At 56.7% G+C, this 15,177-nt stretch overlaps 1 protein-coding gene across 7 annotated transcripts in view; it reads right to left on the bottom strand.

The window, feature by feature from the left end:
- LOC144485487 (NACHT, LRR and PYD domains-containing protein 3-like) overlaps positions 1–15,177 on the bottom strand; it is a 190,384-nt gene that overhangs the window by 50,693 nt on the left and 124,514 nt on the right. The window lies entirely within an intron of this gene.

Below are 15,177 nucleotides of genomic sequence, written 5' to 3'. Positions count from 1 at the left end.
CTCTCTCTTCCCCGACTCTACTCTGCTGGAGCTCCCCGGGGTCACTGTGCTGTAAATAGGGTGTGTGCTGTCTCTTCCCCGAATCTACTCTGGTGGAGCTCCCCGGGGTCACTGTGCTGTAAATAGGGTGTGTGCTGTCTCTTCCCCGACTCTACTCTGCTGGAGCTCCCCGGGGTCACTGTGCTGTAAATAGGGTGTGTGCTGTCTCTTCCCCGACTCTACTCTGCTGGAGCTCCCCGGGGTCACTGTGCTGTAAATAGGGTGTGTGCTCTCTCTTCCTCGAGTCTGCTCTGGTGGAGTTCCCCGGGATCACTGTGCTGTAAATGGGGGGTGTGCTGTCTCTTCCTCGACTCTACTCTGGTGGAGTTCCCCGGGATCACTGTGCTGTAAATAGGGGGTGTGCTGTCTCTTCCCCGACTCTATTCTGGTGGAGCTCCCCAGGATCACTGTGCTGTAAATAGGGTGTGTGCTCTCTCTTCCTCGACTCTGCTCTGATGGAGCTCCCCGGGGTCACTGTGCTGTAAATAGGGTGTGTGCTCTCTCTTCCCCGACTCTACTCTGGTGGAGTTCCCCGGGGTCACTGTGCTGTAAATAGGGTGTGTGCTCTCTCTTCCCCGACTCTACTCTGCTGGAGCTCCCCGGGGTCACTGTGCTGTAAATAGGGTGTGTGCTCTCTCTTCCCCGACTCTACTCTGATGGAGCTCCCCGGGGTCACTGTGCTGTAAATAGGGTGTGTGCTCTCTCTTCCCCGACTCTGCTCTGATGGAGCTCCCCGGGATCACTGTGCTGTAAATAGGGTGTGTGCTCTCTGTTCCCCAACTCTGCTCTGATGGAGCTCCCCGGGGTCACTGTGCTGTAAATAGGGTGTGTGCTCTCTCTTCCCCGACTCTACTCTGATGGAGCTCCCCGGGGTCACTGTGCTGTAAATAGGGTGTGTGCTCTCTCTTCCCCGACTCTACTCTGGTGGAGCTCCCCGGGGTCACTGTGCTGTAAATAGGGTGTGTGCTCTCTCTTCCCCGACTCTACTCTGGTGGAGTTCCCCGGGGTCACTGTGCTGTAAATAGGGTGTGTGCTCTCTCTTCCCCGACTCTACTCTGCTGGAGCTCCCCGGGGTCACTGTGCTGTGAATAGGGTGTGTGCTGTCTCTTCCCCGAATCTACTCTGGTGGAGCTCCCCGGGGTCACTGTGCTGTAAATAGGGTGTGTGCTGTCTCTTCCCCGACTCTACTCTGCTGGAGCTCCCCGGGGTCACTGTGCTGTAAATAGGGTGTGTGCTGTCTCTTCCCCGAATCTACTCTGGTGGAGCTCCCCGGGGTCACTGTGCTGTAAATAGGGTGTGTGCTGTCTCTTCCCCGAATCTACTCTGGTGGAGCTCCCCGGGGTCACTGTGCTGTAAATAGGGTGTGTGCTGTCTCTTCCCCGAATCTGCTCTGGTGGAGCTCCCCGGGGTCACTGTGCTGTAAATAGGGTGTGTGCTGTCTCTTCCCCGAATCTACTCTGGTGGAGCTCCCCGGGATCACTGTGCTGTAAATAGGGTGTGTGCTGTCTCTTCCCCGACTCTACTCTGGTGGAGTTCCCCGGGATCACTGTGCTGTAAATAGGGTGTGTGCTGTCTCTTCCTCGACTCTACTCTGGTGGAGTTCCCCGGGATCACTGTGCTGTAAATAGGGTGTGTGCTGTCTCTTCCTCGACTCTACTCTGGTGGAGTTCCCCGGGATCACTGTGCTGTAAATAGGGTGTGTGCTGTCTCTTCCTCGACTCTACTCTGGTGGAGTTCCCCGGGATCACTGTGCTGTAAATAGGGGGTGTGCTGTCTCTTCCCCGACTCTGCTCTGATAGAGCTCCCCGGGGTCACTGTGCTGTAAATAGGGTGTGTGCTGTCTCTTCCCCGAATCTACTCTGGTGGAGCTCCCCGGGATCACTGTGCTGTAAATAGGGTGTGTGCTCTCTCTTCCCCGACTCTACTCTGCTGGAGCTCCCCGGGGTCACTGTGCTGTAAATAGGGTGTGTGCTCTCTCTTCCCCGAATCTACTCTGATGGAGCTCCCCGGGGTCACTGTGCTGTAAATAGGGTGTGTGCTGTCTCTTCCCCGAATCTACTCTGATGGAGCTCCCCGGGGTCACTGCTGTAAATAGGGTGTGTGCTGTCTCTTCCCCGACTCTACTCTGCTGGAGCTCCCCGGGGTCACTGTGCTGTAAATAGGGTGTGTGCTGTCTCTTCCCCGACTGTACTCTGATGGAGCTCCCCGGGGTCACTGCTGTAAATAGGGTGTGTGCTCTCTCTTCCCCGACTCTACTCTGGTGGAGCTCCCCGGGGTCACTGTGCTGTAAATAGGGTGTGTGCTCTCTCTTCCTCGACTCTACTCTGATGGAGTTCCCCGGGGTCACTGTGCTGTAAATAGGGTGTGTGCTGTCTCTTCCCCGACTCTACTCTGGTGGAGCTCCCCGGGGTCACTGTGCTGTAAATAGGGTGTGTGCTGTCTCTTCCCCGACTCTACTCTGATGGAGCTCCCCGGGGTCACTGTGCTGTAAATAGGGTGTGTGCTCTCTCTTCCCCAACTCTCGTCTGCTCTGATGGAGTTCCCCGGGATCACTGTGCTGTAAATAGGGTGTGTGTTCTCTCTTCCCCGACTCTACTCTGGTGGAGCTCCCCGGGGTCACTGTGCTGTAAATAGGGTGTGTGCTCTCTCTTCCCCAACTCTCGTCTGCTCTGATGGAGTTCCCCGGGATCACTGTGCTGTAAATAGGGTGTGTGTTCTCTCTTCCCCGACTCTACTCTGGTGGAGCTCCCCGGGGTCACTGTGCTGTAAATAGGGTGTGTGCTCTCTCTTCCCCGACTCTACTCTGATGGAGCTCCCCGGGGTCACTGTGCTGTAAATAGGGTGTGTGCTGTCTCTTCCCCGACTCTACTCTGCTGGAGCTCCCCGGGGTCACTGTGCTGTAAATAGGGTGTGTGCTCTCTCTTCCCCAACTCTACTCTGCTGGAGCTCCCCGGGGTCACTGTGCTGTAAATAGGGTGTGTGCTGTCTCTTCCCCGAATCTACTCTGGTGGAGCTCCCCGGGGTCACTGTGCTGTAAATAGGGTGCGTGCTCTCTCTTCCTCGAGTCTGCTCTGGTGGAGTTCCCCGGGATCACTGTGCTGTAAATAGGGGGTGTGCTCTCTCTTCCTCGACTCTACTCTGGTGGAGTTCCCCGGGATCACTGTGCTGTAAATAGGGTGTGTGCTCTCTCTTCCCCGACTCTGCTCTGATGGAGCTCCCCGGGGTCACTGTGCTGTAAATAGGGTGTGTGCTCTCTCTTCCTCGACTCTGCTCTGATAGAGCTCCCCGGGGTCACTGTGCTGTAAATAGGGTGTGTGCTCTCTCTTCCCCGAATCTACTCTGGTGGAGCTCCCCGGGATCACTGTGCTGTAAATAGGGTGTGTGCTCTCTCTTCCCCGACTCTACTCTGGTGGAGCTCCCCGGGGTCACTGTGCTGTAAATAGGGTGTGTGCTCTCTCTTCCCCGACTCTACTCTGGTGGAGCTCCCCGGGATCACTGTGCTGTAAATAGGGTGTGTGCTCTCTCTTCCCCGACTCTACTCTGGTGGAGCTCCCCGGGGTCACTGTGCTGTAAATAGGGTGTGTGCTCTCTCTTCCCCGACTCTACTCTGGTGGAGCTCCCCGGGATCACTGTGCTGTAAATAGGGTGTGTGCTCTCTCTTCCCCGACTCTACTCTGGTGGAGCTCCCCGGGATCACTGTGCTGTAAATAGGGTGTGTGCTCTCTCTTCCCCGACTCTACTCTGGTGGAGCTCCCCGGGATCACTGTGCTGTAAATAGGGTGTGTGCTGTCTCTTCCCCGACTCTACTCTGATGGAGCTCCCCGGGGTCACTGCTGTAAATAGGGTGTGTGCTCTCTCTTCCCCGACTCTACTCTGGTGGAGTTCCCCGGGGTCACTGTGCTGTAAATAGGGTGTGTGCTCTCTCTTCCTCGACTCTACTCTGATGGAGTTCCCCGGGGTCACTGTGCTGTAAATAGGGTGTGTGCTGTCTCTTCCCCGACTCTACTCTGGTGGAGCTCCCCGGGGTCACTGTGCTCTAAATAGGGTGTGTGCTGTCTCTTCCCCGACTCTACTCTGATGGAGCTCCCCGGGGTCACTGTGCTGTAAATAGGGTGTGTGCTCTCTCTTCCCCAACTCTCGTCTGCTCTGATGGAGTTCCCCGGGATCACTGTGCTGTAAATAGGGTGTGTGTTCTCTCTTCCCCGACTCTACTCTGGTGGAGCTCCCCGGGGTCACTGTGCTGTAAATAGGGTGTGTGCTCTCTCTTCCCCAACTCTCGTCTGCTCTGATGGAGTTCCCCGGGATCACTGTGCTGTAAATAGGGTGTGTGTTCTCTCTTCCCCGACTCTACTCTGGTGGAGCTCCCCGGGGTCACTGTGCTGTAAATAGGGTGTGTGCTCTCTCTTCCCCGACTCTACTCTGATGGAGCTCCCCGGGGTCACTGTGCTGTAAATAGGGTGTGTGCTGTCTCTTCCCCGACTCTACTCTGCTGGAGCTCCCCGGGGTCACTGTGCTGTAAATAGGGTGTGTGCTCTCTCTTCCCCAACTCTACTCTGCTGGAGCTCCCCGGGGTCACTGTGCTGTAAATAGGGTGTGTGCTGTCTCTTCCCCGAATCTACTCTGGTGGAGCTCCCCGGGGTCACTGTGCTGTAAATAGGGTGCGTGCTCTCTCTTCCTCGAGTCTGCTCTGGTGGAGTTCCCCGGGATCACTGTGCTGTAAATAGGGGGTGTGCTCTCTCTTCCTCGACTCTACTCTGGTGGAGTTCCCCGGGATCACTGTGCTGTAAATAGGGTGTGTGCTCTCTCTTCCCCGACTCTGCTCTGATGGAGCTCCCCGGGGTCACTGTGCTGTAAATAGGGTGTGTGCTCTCTCTTCCTCGACTCTGCTCTGATAGAGCTCCCCGGGGTCACTGTGCTGTAAATAGGGTGTGTGCTCTCTCTTCCCCGAATCTACTCTGGTGGAGCTCCCCGGGATCACTGTGCTGTAAATAGGGTGTGTGCTCTCTCTTCCCCGACTCTACTCTGGTGGAGCTCCCCGGGGTCACTGTGCTGTAAATAGGGTGTGTGCTCTCTCTTCCCCGACTCTACTCTGGTGGAGCTCCCCGGGATCACTGTGCTGTAAATAGGGTGTGTGCTCTCTCTTCCCCGACTCTACTCTGGTGGAGCTCCCCGGGGTCACTGTGCTGTAAATAGGGTGTGTGCTCTCTCTTCCCCGACTCTACTCTGGTGGAGCTCCCCGGGATCACTGTGCTGTAAATAGGGTGTGTGCTCTCTCTTCCCCGACTCTACTCTGGTGGAGCTCCCCGGGATCACTGTGCTGTAAATAGGGTGTGTGCTCTCTCTTCCCCGACTCTACTCTGGTGGAGCTCCCCGGGATCACTGTGCTGTAAATAGGGTGTGTGCTGTCTCTTCCCCGACTCTACTCTGGTGGAGCTCCCCGGGATCACTGTGCTGTAAATAGGGTGTGTGCTCTCTCTTCCCCGACTCTACTCTGGTGGAGCTCCCCGGGGTCACTGTGCTGTAAATAGGGTGCGTGCTCTCTCTTCCCCGACTCTACTCTGGTGGAGTTCCCCGGGGTCACTGTGCTGTAAATAGGGTGTGTGCTGTCTCTTCCTCGACTCTACTCTGGTGGAGCTCCCCGGGGTCACTGTGCTGTAAATAGGGTGTGTGCTCTCTCTTCCCCGACTCTACTCTGGTGGAGCTCCCCGGGGTCACTGTGCTGTAAATAGGGTGTGTGCTGTCTCTTCCCCGAATCTACTCTGGTGGAGCTCCCCGGGGTCACTGTGCTGTAAATAGGGTGTGTGCTCTCTCTTCCCCGACTCTACTCTGCTGTGATGGAGCTCCCCGGGGTCACTGTGCTGTAAATAGGGTGTGTGCTCTCTCTTCCCTGACTCTGCTCTGCTCTGATGGAGCTCCCCGGGGTCACTGTGCTGTAAATAGGGTGTGTGCTCTCTCTTCCCCGACTCTACTCTGCTGTGATGGAGCTCCCCGGGGTCACTGTGCTGTAAATAGGGTGTGTGCTCTCTCTTCCCCGACTCTACTCTGCTGTGATGGAGCTCCCCGGGGTCACTGTGCTGTAAATAGGGTGTGTGTTCTCTCTTCCCCGACTCTACTCTGCTGGAGCTCCCCGGGGTCACTGTGCTGTAAATAGGGTGTGTGCTGTCTCTTCCCCGACTCTACTCTGCTGGAGCTCCCCGGGGTCACTGTGCTGTAAATAGGGTGTGTGCTCTCTCTTCCTCGACTCTACTCTGCTGGAGCTCCCCGGGGTCACTGTGCTGTAAATAGGGTGTGTGCTCTCTCTTCCCCGACTCTACTCTGCTGGAGCTCCCCGGGGTCACTGTGCTGTAAATAGGGTGTGTGCTGTCTCTTCCCCGAATCTACTCTGGTGGAGCTCCCCGGGGTCACTGTGCTGTAAATAGGGTGTGTGCTGTCTCTTCCCCGACTCTACTCTGCTGGAGCTCCCCGGGGTCACTGTGCTGTAAATAGGGTGTGTGCTGTCTCTTCCCCGACTCTACTCTGCTGGAGCTCCCCGGGGTCACTGTGCTGTAAATAGGGTGTGTGCTCTCTCTTCCTCGAGTCTGCTCTGGTGGAGTTCCCCGGGATCACTGTGCTGTAAATGGGGGGTGTGCTGTCTCTTCCTCGACTCTACTCTGGTGGAGTTCCCCGGGATCACTGTGCTGTAAATAGGGGGTGTGCTGTCTCTTCCCCGACTCTATTCTGGTGGAGCTCCCCAGGATCACTGTGCTGTAAATAGGGTGTGTGCTCTCTCTTCCTCGACTCTGCTCTGATGGAGCTCCCCGGGGTCACTGTGCTGTAAATAGGGTGTGTGCTCTCTCTTCCCCGACTCTACTCTGGTGGAGTTCCCCGGGGTCACTGTGCTGTAAATAGGGTGTGTGCTCTCTCTTCCCCGACTCTACTCTGCTGGAGCTCCCCGGGGTCACTGTGCTGTAAATAGGGTGTGTGCTCTCTCTTCCCCGACTCTACTCTGATGGAGCTCCCCGGGGTCACTGTGCTGTAAATAGGGTGTGTGCTCTCTCTTCCCCGACTCTGCTCTGATGGAGCTCCCCGGGATCACTGTGCTGTAAATAGGGTGTGTGCTCTCTGTTCCCCAACTCTGCTCTGATGGAGCTCCCCGGGGTCACTGTGCTGTAAATAGGGTGTGTGCTCTCTCTTCCCCGACTCTACTCTGATGGAGCTCCCCGGGGTCACTGTGCTGTAAATAGGGTGTGTGCTCTCTCTTCCCCGACTCTACTCTGGTGGAGCTCCCCGGGGTCACTGTGCTGTAAATAGGGTGTGTGCTCTCTCTTCCCCGACTCTACTCTGGTGGAGTTCCCCGGGGTCACTGTGCTGTAAATAGGGTGTGTGCTCTCTCTTCCCCGACTCTACTCTGCTGGAGCTCCCCGGGGTCACTGTGCTGTGAATAGGGTGTGTGCTGTCTCTTCCCCGAATCTACTCTGGTGGAGCTCCCCGGGGTCACTGTGCTGTAAATAGGGTGTGTGCTGTCTCTTCCCCGACTCTACTCTGCTGGAGCTCCCCGGGGTCACTGTGCTGTAAATAGGGTGTGTGCTGTCTCTTCCCCGAATCTACTCTGGTGGAGCTCCCCGGGGTCACTGTGCTGTAAATAGGGTGTGTGCTGTCTCTTCCCCGAATCTACTCTGGTGGAGCTCCCCGGGGTCACTGTGCTGTAAATAGGGTGTGTGCTGTCTCTTCCCCGAATCTGCTCTGGTGGAGCTCCCCGGGGTCACTGTGCTGTAAATAGGGTGTGTGCTGTCTCTTCCCCGAATCTACTCTGGTGGAGCTCCCCGGGATCACTGTGCTGTAAATAGGGTGTGTGCTGTCTCTTCCCCGACTCTACTCTGGTGGAGTTCCCCGGGATCACTGTGCTGTAAATAGGGTGTGTGCTGTCTCTTCCTCGACTCTACTCTGGTGGAGTTCCCCGGGATCACTGTGCTGTAAATAGGGTGTGTGCTGTCTCTTCCTCGACTCTACTCTGGTGGAGTTCCCCGGGATCACTGTGCTGTAAATAGGGTGTGTGCTGTCTCTTCCTCGACTCTACTCTGGTGGAGTTCCCCGGGATCACTGTGCTGTAAATAGGGGGTGTGCTGTCTCTTCCCCGACTCTGCTCTGATAGAGCTCCCCGGGGTCACTGTGCTGTAAATAGGGTGTGTGCTGTCTCTTCCCCGAATCTACTCTGGTGGAGCTCCCCGGGATCACTGTGCTGTAAATAGGGTGTGTGCTCTCTCTTCCCCGACTCTACTCTGCTGGAGCTCCCCGGGGTCACTGTGCTGTAAATAGGGTGTGTGCTCTCTCTTCCCCGAATCTACTCTGATGGAGCTCCCCGGGGTCACTGTGCTGTAAATAGGGTGTGTGGTGTCTCTTCCCCGAATCTACTCTGATGGAGCTCCCCGGGGTCACTGCTGTAAATAGGGTGTGTGCTGTCTCTTCCCCGACTCTACTCTGCTGGAGCTCCCCGGGGTCACTGTGCTGTAAATAGGGTGTGTGCTGTCTCTTCCCCGACTCTACTCTGATGGAGCTCCCCGGGGTCACTGCTGTAAATAGGGTGTGTGCTCTCTCTTCCCCGACTCTACTCTGGTGGAGCTCCCCGGGGTCACTGTGCTGTAAATAGGGTGTGTGCTCTCTCTTCCTCGACTCTACTCTGATGGAGTTCCCCGGGGTCACTGTGCTGTAAATAGGGTGTGTGCTGTCTCTTCCCCGACTCTACTCTGGTGGAGCTCCCCGGGGTCACTGTGCTGTAAATAGGGTGTGTGCTGTCTCTTCCCCGACTCTACTCTGATGGAGCTCCCCGGGGTCACTGTGCTGTAAATAGGGTGTGTGCTCTCTCTTCCCCAACTCTCGTCTGCTCTGATGGAGTTCCCCGGGATCACTGTGCTGTAAATAGGGTGTGTGTTCTCTCTTCCCCGACTCTACTCTGGTGGAGCTCCCCGGGGTCACTGTGCTGTAAATAGGGTGTGTGCTCTCTCTTCCCCAACTCTCGTCTGCTCTGATGGAGTTCCCCGGGATCACTGTGCTGTAAATAGGGTGTGTGTTCTCTCTTCCCCGACTCTACTCTGGTGGAGCTCCCCGGGGTCACTGTGCTGTAAATAGGGTGTGTGCTCTCTCTTCCCCGACTCTACTCTGATGGAGCTCCCCGGGGTCACTGTGCTGTAAATAGGGTGTGTGCTGTCTCTTCCCCGACTCTACTCTGCTGGAGCTCCCCGGGGTCACTGTGCTGTAAATAGGGTGTGTGCTCTCTCTTCCCCAACTCTACTCTGCTGGAGCTCCCCGGGGTCACTGTGCTGTAAATAGGGTGTGTGCTGTCTCTTCCCCGAATCTACTCTGGTGGAGCTCCCCGGGGTCACTGTGCTGTAAATAGGGTGCGTGCTCTCTCTTCCTCGAGTCTGCTCTGGTGGAGTTCCCCGGGATCACTGTGCTGTAAATAGGGGGTGTGCTCTCTCTTCCTCGACTCTACTCTGGTGGAGTTCCCCGGGATCACTGTGCTGTAAATAGGGTGTGTGCTCTCTCTTCCCCGACTCTGCTCTGATGGAGCTCCCCGGGGTCACTGTGCTGTAAATAGGGTGTGTGCTCTCTCTTCCTCGACTCTGCTCTGATAGAGCTCCCCGGGGTCACTGTGCTGTAAATAGGGTGTGTGCTCTCTCTTCCCCGAATCTACTCTGGTGGAGCTCCCCGGGATCACTGTGCTGTAAATAGGGTGTGTGCTCTCTCTTCCCCGACTCTACTCTGGTGGAGCTCCCCGGGGTCACTGTGCTGTAAATAGGGTGTGTGCTCTCTCTTCCCCGACTCTACTCTGGTGGAGCTCCCCGGGATCACTGTGCTGTAAATAGGGTGTGTGCTCTCTCTTCCCCGACTCTACTCTGGTGGAGCTCCCCGGGGTCACTGTGCTGTAAATAGGGTGTGTGCTCTCTCTTCCCCGACTCTACTCTGGTGGAGCTCCCCGGGATCACTGTGCTGTAAATAGGGTGTGTGCTCTCTCTTCCCCGACTCTACTCTGGTGGAGCTCCCCGGGATCACTGTGCTGTAAATAGGGTGTGTGCTCTCTCTTCCCCGACTCTACTCTGGTGGAGCTCCCCGGGATCACTGTGCTGTAAATAGGGTGTGTGCTGTCTCTTCCCCGACTCTACTCTGATGGAGCTCCCCGGGGTCACTGCTGTAAATAGGGTGTGTGCTCTCTCTTCCCCGACTCTACTCTGGTGGAGTTCCCCGGGGTCACTGTGCTGTAAATAGGGTGTGTGCTCTCTCTTCCTCGACTCTACTCTGATGGAGTTCCCCGGGGTCACTGTGCTGTAAATAGGGTGTGTGCTGTCTCTTCCCCGACTCTACTCTGGTGGAGCTCCCCGGGGTCACTGTGCTCTAAATAGGGTGTGTGCTGTCTCTTCCCCGACTCTACTCTGATGGAGCTCCCCGGGGTCACTGTGCTGTAAATAGGGTGTGTGCTCTCTCTTCCCCAACTCTCGTCTGCTCTGATGGAGTTCCCCGGGATCACTGTGCTGTAAATAGGGTGTGTGTTCTCTCTTCCCCGACTCTACTCTGGTGGAGCTCCCCGGGGTCACTGTGCTGTAAATAGGGTGTGTGCTCTCTCTTCCCCAACTCTCGTCTGCTCTGATGGAGTTCCCCGGGATCACTGTGCTGTAAATAGGGTGTGTGTTCTCTCTTCCCCGACTCTACTCTGGTGGAGCTCCCCGGGGTCACTGTGCTGTAAATAGGGTGTGTGCTCTCTCTTCCCCGACTCTACTCTGATGGAGCTCCCCGGGGTCACTGTGCTGTAAATAGGGTGTGTGCTGTCTCTTCCCCGACTCTACTCTGCTGGAGCTCCCCGGGGTCACTGTGCTGTAAATAGGGTGTGTGCTCTCTCTTCCCCAACTCTACTCTGCTGGAGCTCCCCGGGGTCACTGTGCTGTAAATAGGGTGTGTGCTGTCTCTTCCCCGAATCTACTCTGGTGGAGCTCCCCGGGGTCACTGTGCTGTAAATAGGGTGCGTGCTCTCTCTTCCTCGAGTCTGCTCTGGTGGAGTTCCCCGGGATCACTGTGCTGTAAATAGGGGGTGTGCTCTCTCTTCCTCGACTCTACTCTGGTGGAGTTCCCCGGGATCACTGTGCTGTAAATAGGGTGTGTGCTCTCTCTTCCCCGACTCTGCTCTGATGGAGCTCCCCGGGGTCACTGTGCTGTAAATAGGGTGTGTGCTCTCTCTTCCTCGACTCTGCTCTGATAGAGCTCCCCGGGGTCACTGTGCTGTAAATAGGGTGTGTGCTCTCTCTTCCCCGAATCTACTCTGGTGGAGCTCCCCGGGATCACTGTGCTGTAAATAGGGTGTGTGCTCTCTCTTCCCCGACTCTACTCTGGTGGAGCTCCCCGGGGTCACTGTGCTGTAAATAGGGTGTGTGCTCTCTCTTCCCCGACTCTACTCTGGTGGAGCTCCCCGGGATCACTGTGCTGTAAATAGGGTGTGTGCTCTCTCTTCCCCGACTCTACTCTGGTGGAGCTCCCCGGGGTCACTGTGCTGTAAATAGGGTGTGTGCTCTCTCTTCCCCGACTCTACTCTGGTGGAGCTCCCCGGGATCACTGTGCTGTAAATAGGGTGTGTGCTCTCTCTTCCCCGACTCTACTCTGGTGGAGCTCCCCGGGATCACTGTGCTGTAAATAGGGTGTGTGCTCTCTCTTCCCCGACTCTACTCTGGTGGAGCTCCCCGGGATCACTGTGCTGTAAATAGGGTGTGTGCTGTCTCTTCCCCGACTCTACTCTGGTGGAGCTCCCCGGGATCACTGTGCTGTAAATAGGGTGTGTGCTCTCTCTTCCCCGACTCTACTCTGGTGGAGCTCCCCGGGGTCACTGTGCTGTAAATAGGGTGCGTGCTCTCTCTTCCCCGACTCTACTCTGGTGGAGTTCCCCGGGGTCACTGTGCTGTAAATAGGGTGTGTGCTGTCTCTTCCTCGACTCTACTCTGGTGGAGCTCCCCGGGGTCACTGTGCTGTAAATAGGGTGTGTGCTCTCTCTTCCCCGACTCTACTCTGGTGGAGCTCCCCGGGGTCACTGTGCTGTAAATAGGGTGTGTGCTGTCTCTTCCCCGAATCTACTCTGGTGGAGCTCCCCGGGGTCACTGTGCTGTAAATAGGGTGTGTGCTCTCTCTTCCCCGACTCTACTCTGCTGTGATGGAGCTCCCCGGGGTCACTGTGCTGTAAATAGGGTGTGTGCTCTCTCTTCCCTGACTCTGCTCTGCTCTGATGGAGCTCCCCGGGGTCACTGTGCTGTAAATAGGGTGTGTGCTCTCTCTTCCCCGACTCTACTCTGCTGTGATGGAGCTCCCCGGGGTCACTGTGCTGTAAATAGGGTGTGTGCTCTCTCTTCCCCGACTCTACTCTGCTGTGATGGAGCTCCCCGGGGTCACTGTGCTGTAAATAGGGTGTGTGTTCTCTCTTCCCCGACTCTACTCTGCTGGAGCTCCCCGGGGTCACTGTGCTGTAAATAGGGTGTGTGCTGTCTCTTCCCCGACTCTACTCTGCTGGAGCTCCCCGGGGTCACTGTGCTGTAAATAGGGTGTGTGCTCTCTCTTCCTCGACTCTACTCTGCTGGAGCTCCCCGGGGTCACTGTGCTGTAAATAGGGTGTGTGCTCTCTCTTCCCCGACTCTACTCTGCTGGAGCTCCCCGGGGTCACTGTGCTGTAAATAGGGTGTGTGCTGTCTCTTCCCCGAATCTACTCTGGTGGAGCTCCCCGGGGTCACTGTGCTGTAAATAGGGTGTGTGCTGTCTCTTCCCCGACTCTACTCTGCTGGAGCTCCCCGGGGTCACTGTGCTGTAAATAGGGTGTGTGCTGTCTCTTCCCCGACTCTACTCTGCTGGAGCTCCCCGGGGTCACTGTGCTGTAAATAGGGGGTGTGCTCTCTCTTCCTCGAGTCTGCTCTGGTGGAGTTCCCCGGGATCACTGTGCTGTAAATAGGGGGTGTGCTGTCTCTTCCTCGACTCTACTCTGGTGGAGTTCCCCGGGATCACTGTGCTGTAAATAGGGGGTGTGCTGTCTCTTCCCCGACTCTATTCTGGTGGAGCTCCCCAGGATCACTGTGCTGTAAATAGGGTGTGTGCTCTCTCTTCCTCGACTCTGCTCTGATGGAGCTCCCCGGGGTCACTGTGCTGTAAATAGGGTGCGTGCTGTCTCTTCCTCGACTCTGCTCTGATGGAGCTCCCCGGGGTCACTGTGCTGTAAATAGGGTGTGTGCTCTCTCTTCCCCGACTCTACTCTGGTGGAGTTCCCCGGGGTCACTGTGCTGTAAATAGGGTGTGTGCTCTCTCTTCCCCGACTCTACTCTGCTGGAGCTCCCCGGGGTCACTGTGCTGTAAATAGGGTGTGTGCTCTCTCTTCCCCGACTCTACTCTGATGGAGCTCCCCGGGGTCACTGTGCTGTAAATAGGGTGTGTGCTCTCTCTTCCCCGACTCTGCTCTGATGGAGCTCCCCGGGATCACTGTGCTGTAAATAGGGTGTGTGCTCTCTGTTCCCCAACTCTGCTCTGATGGAGCTCCCCGGGATCACTGTGCTGTAAATAGGGTGTGTGCTCTCTCTTCCCCGACTCTACTCTGCTGGAGTTCCCCGGGGTCACTGTGCTGTAAATAGGGTGTGTGCTCTCTCTTCCCCGACTCTACTCTGATGGAGCTCCCCGGGGTCACTGTGCTGTAAATAGGGTGTGTGCTGTCTCTTCCCCAACTCTACTCCACTATGATGGAGCTCCCCGGGGTCACTGTGCTGTAAATAGGGTGTGTGCTCTCTCTTCCCCGACTCGACTCTGATGGAGCTCCCCGGGGTCACTGTGCTGTAAATAGGGTGTGTGCTGTCTCTTCCCCAACTCTACTCCACTATGATGGAGCTCCCCGGGGTCACTGTGCTGTAAATAGGGTGTGTGCTCTCTCTTCCCCGACTCTACTCTGCTGTGATGGAGCTCCCCGGGGTCACTGTGCTGTAAATAGGGTGTGTGCTCTCTCTTCCCCGACTCTACTCTGCTGGAGCTCCCCGGGGTCACTGTGCTGTAAATAGGGTGTGTGCTCTCTCTTCACCGACTCTACTCTGGTGGAGCTCCCCGGGGTCACTGTGCTGTAAATAGGGTGTGTGCTCTCTCTTCCCCGACTCTACTCTGGTGGAGCTCCCCGGGGTCACTGTGCTGTAAATAGGGTGTGTGCTCTCTCTTCCCCGACTCTACCCTGATGGAGCTCCCCGGGGTCACTGTGCTGTAAATAGGGTGTGTGCTGTCTCTTCCCCGACTCTACTCTGCTGGAGTTCCCCGGGGTCACTGTGCTGTAAATAGGGTGTGTGCTCTCTCTTCCCCGACTCTACTCTGATGGAGCTCCCCGGGGTCACTGTGCTGTAAATAGGGTGTGTGCTGTCTCTTCCCCAACTCTACTCCACTATGATGGAGCTCCCCGGGGTCACTGTGCTGTAAATAGGGTGTGTGCTCTCTCTTCCCCAACTCTACTCTGCTGGAGCTCCCCGGGGTCACTGTGCTGTAAATAGGGTGTGTGCTCTCTCTTCCCCGACTCTACTCTGCTGTGATGGAGCTCCCCGGGGTCACTGTGCTGTAAATAGGGTGTGTGCTCTCTCTTCCCCGACTCTACTCTGCTGGAGCTCCCCGGGGTCACTGTGCTGTAAATAGGGTGTGTGTTCTCTCTTCCCCGACTCTACTCTGCTGGAGCTCCCCGGGGTCACTGTGCTGTAAATAGGGTGTGTGCTGTCTCTTCCCCGACTCTACTCTGCTGGAGCTCCCCGGGGTCACTGTGCTGTAAATAGGGTGTGTGCTCTCTCTTCCTCGACTCTACTCTGCTGGAGCTCCCCGGGGTCACTGTGCTGTAAATAGGGTGTGTGCTGTATCTTCCCCGAATCTACTCTGGTGGAGCTCCCCGGGGTCACTGTGCTGTAAATAGGGTGTGTGCTCTCTCTTCCTCGAGTCTGCTCTGGTGGAGTTCCCCGGGATCACTGTGCTGTAAATAGGGGGTGTGCTGTCTCTTCCTCGACTCTACTCTGGTGGAGCTCCCCAGGATCACTGTGCTGTAAATAGGGTGTGTGCTCTCTCTTCCTCGACTCTGCTCTGATGGAGCTCCCCGGGGTCACTGTGCTGTAAATAGGGTGTGTGCTCTCTCTT

The sequence above is a fragment of the Mustelus asterias genome, unplaced genomic scaffold (genome assembly GCF_964213995.1).
Source record: "Mustelus asterias unplaced genomic scaffold, sMusAst1.hap1.1 HAP1_SCAFFOLD_195, whole genome shotgun sequence".
NCBI classification, from domain to species: Eukaryota; Metazoa; Chordata; class Chondrichthyes; order Carcharhiniformes; family Triakidae; genus Mustelus; species Mustelus asterias.
The sequence above is the reverse complement of the archived record's forward strand: the minus strand, read 5'-3'. Positions and strand labels throughout refer to the sequence as shown.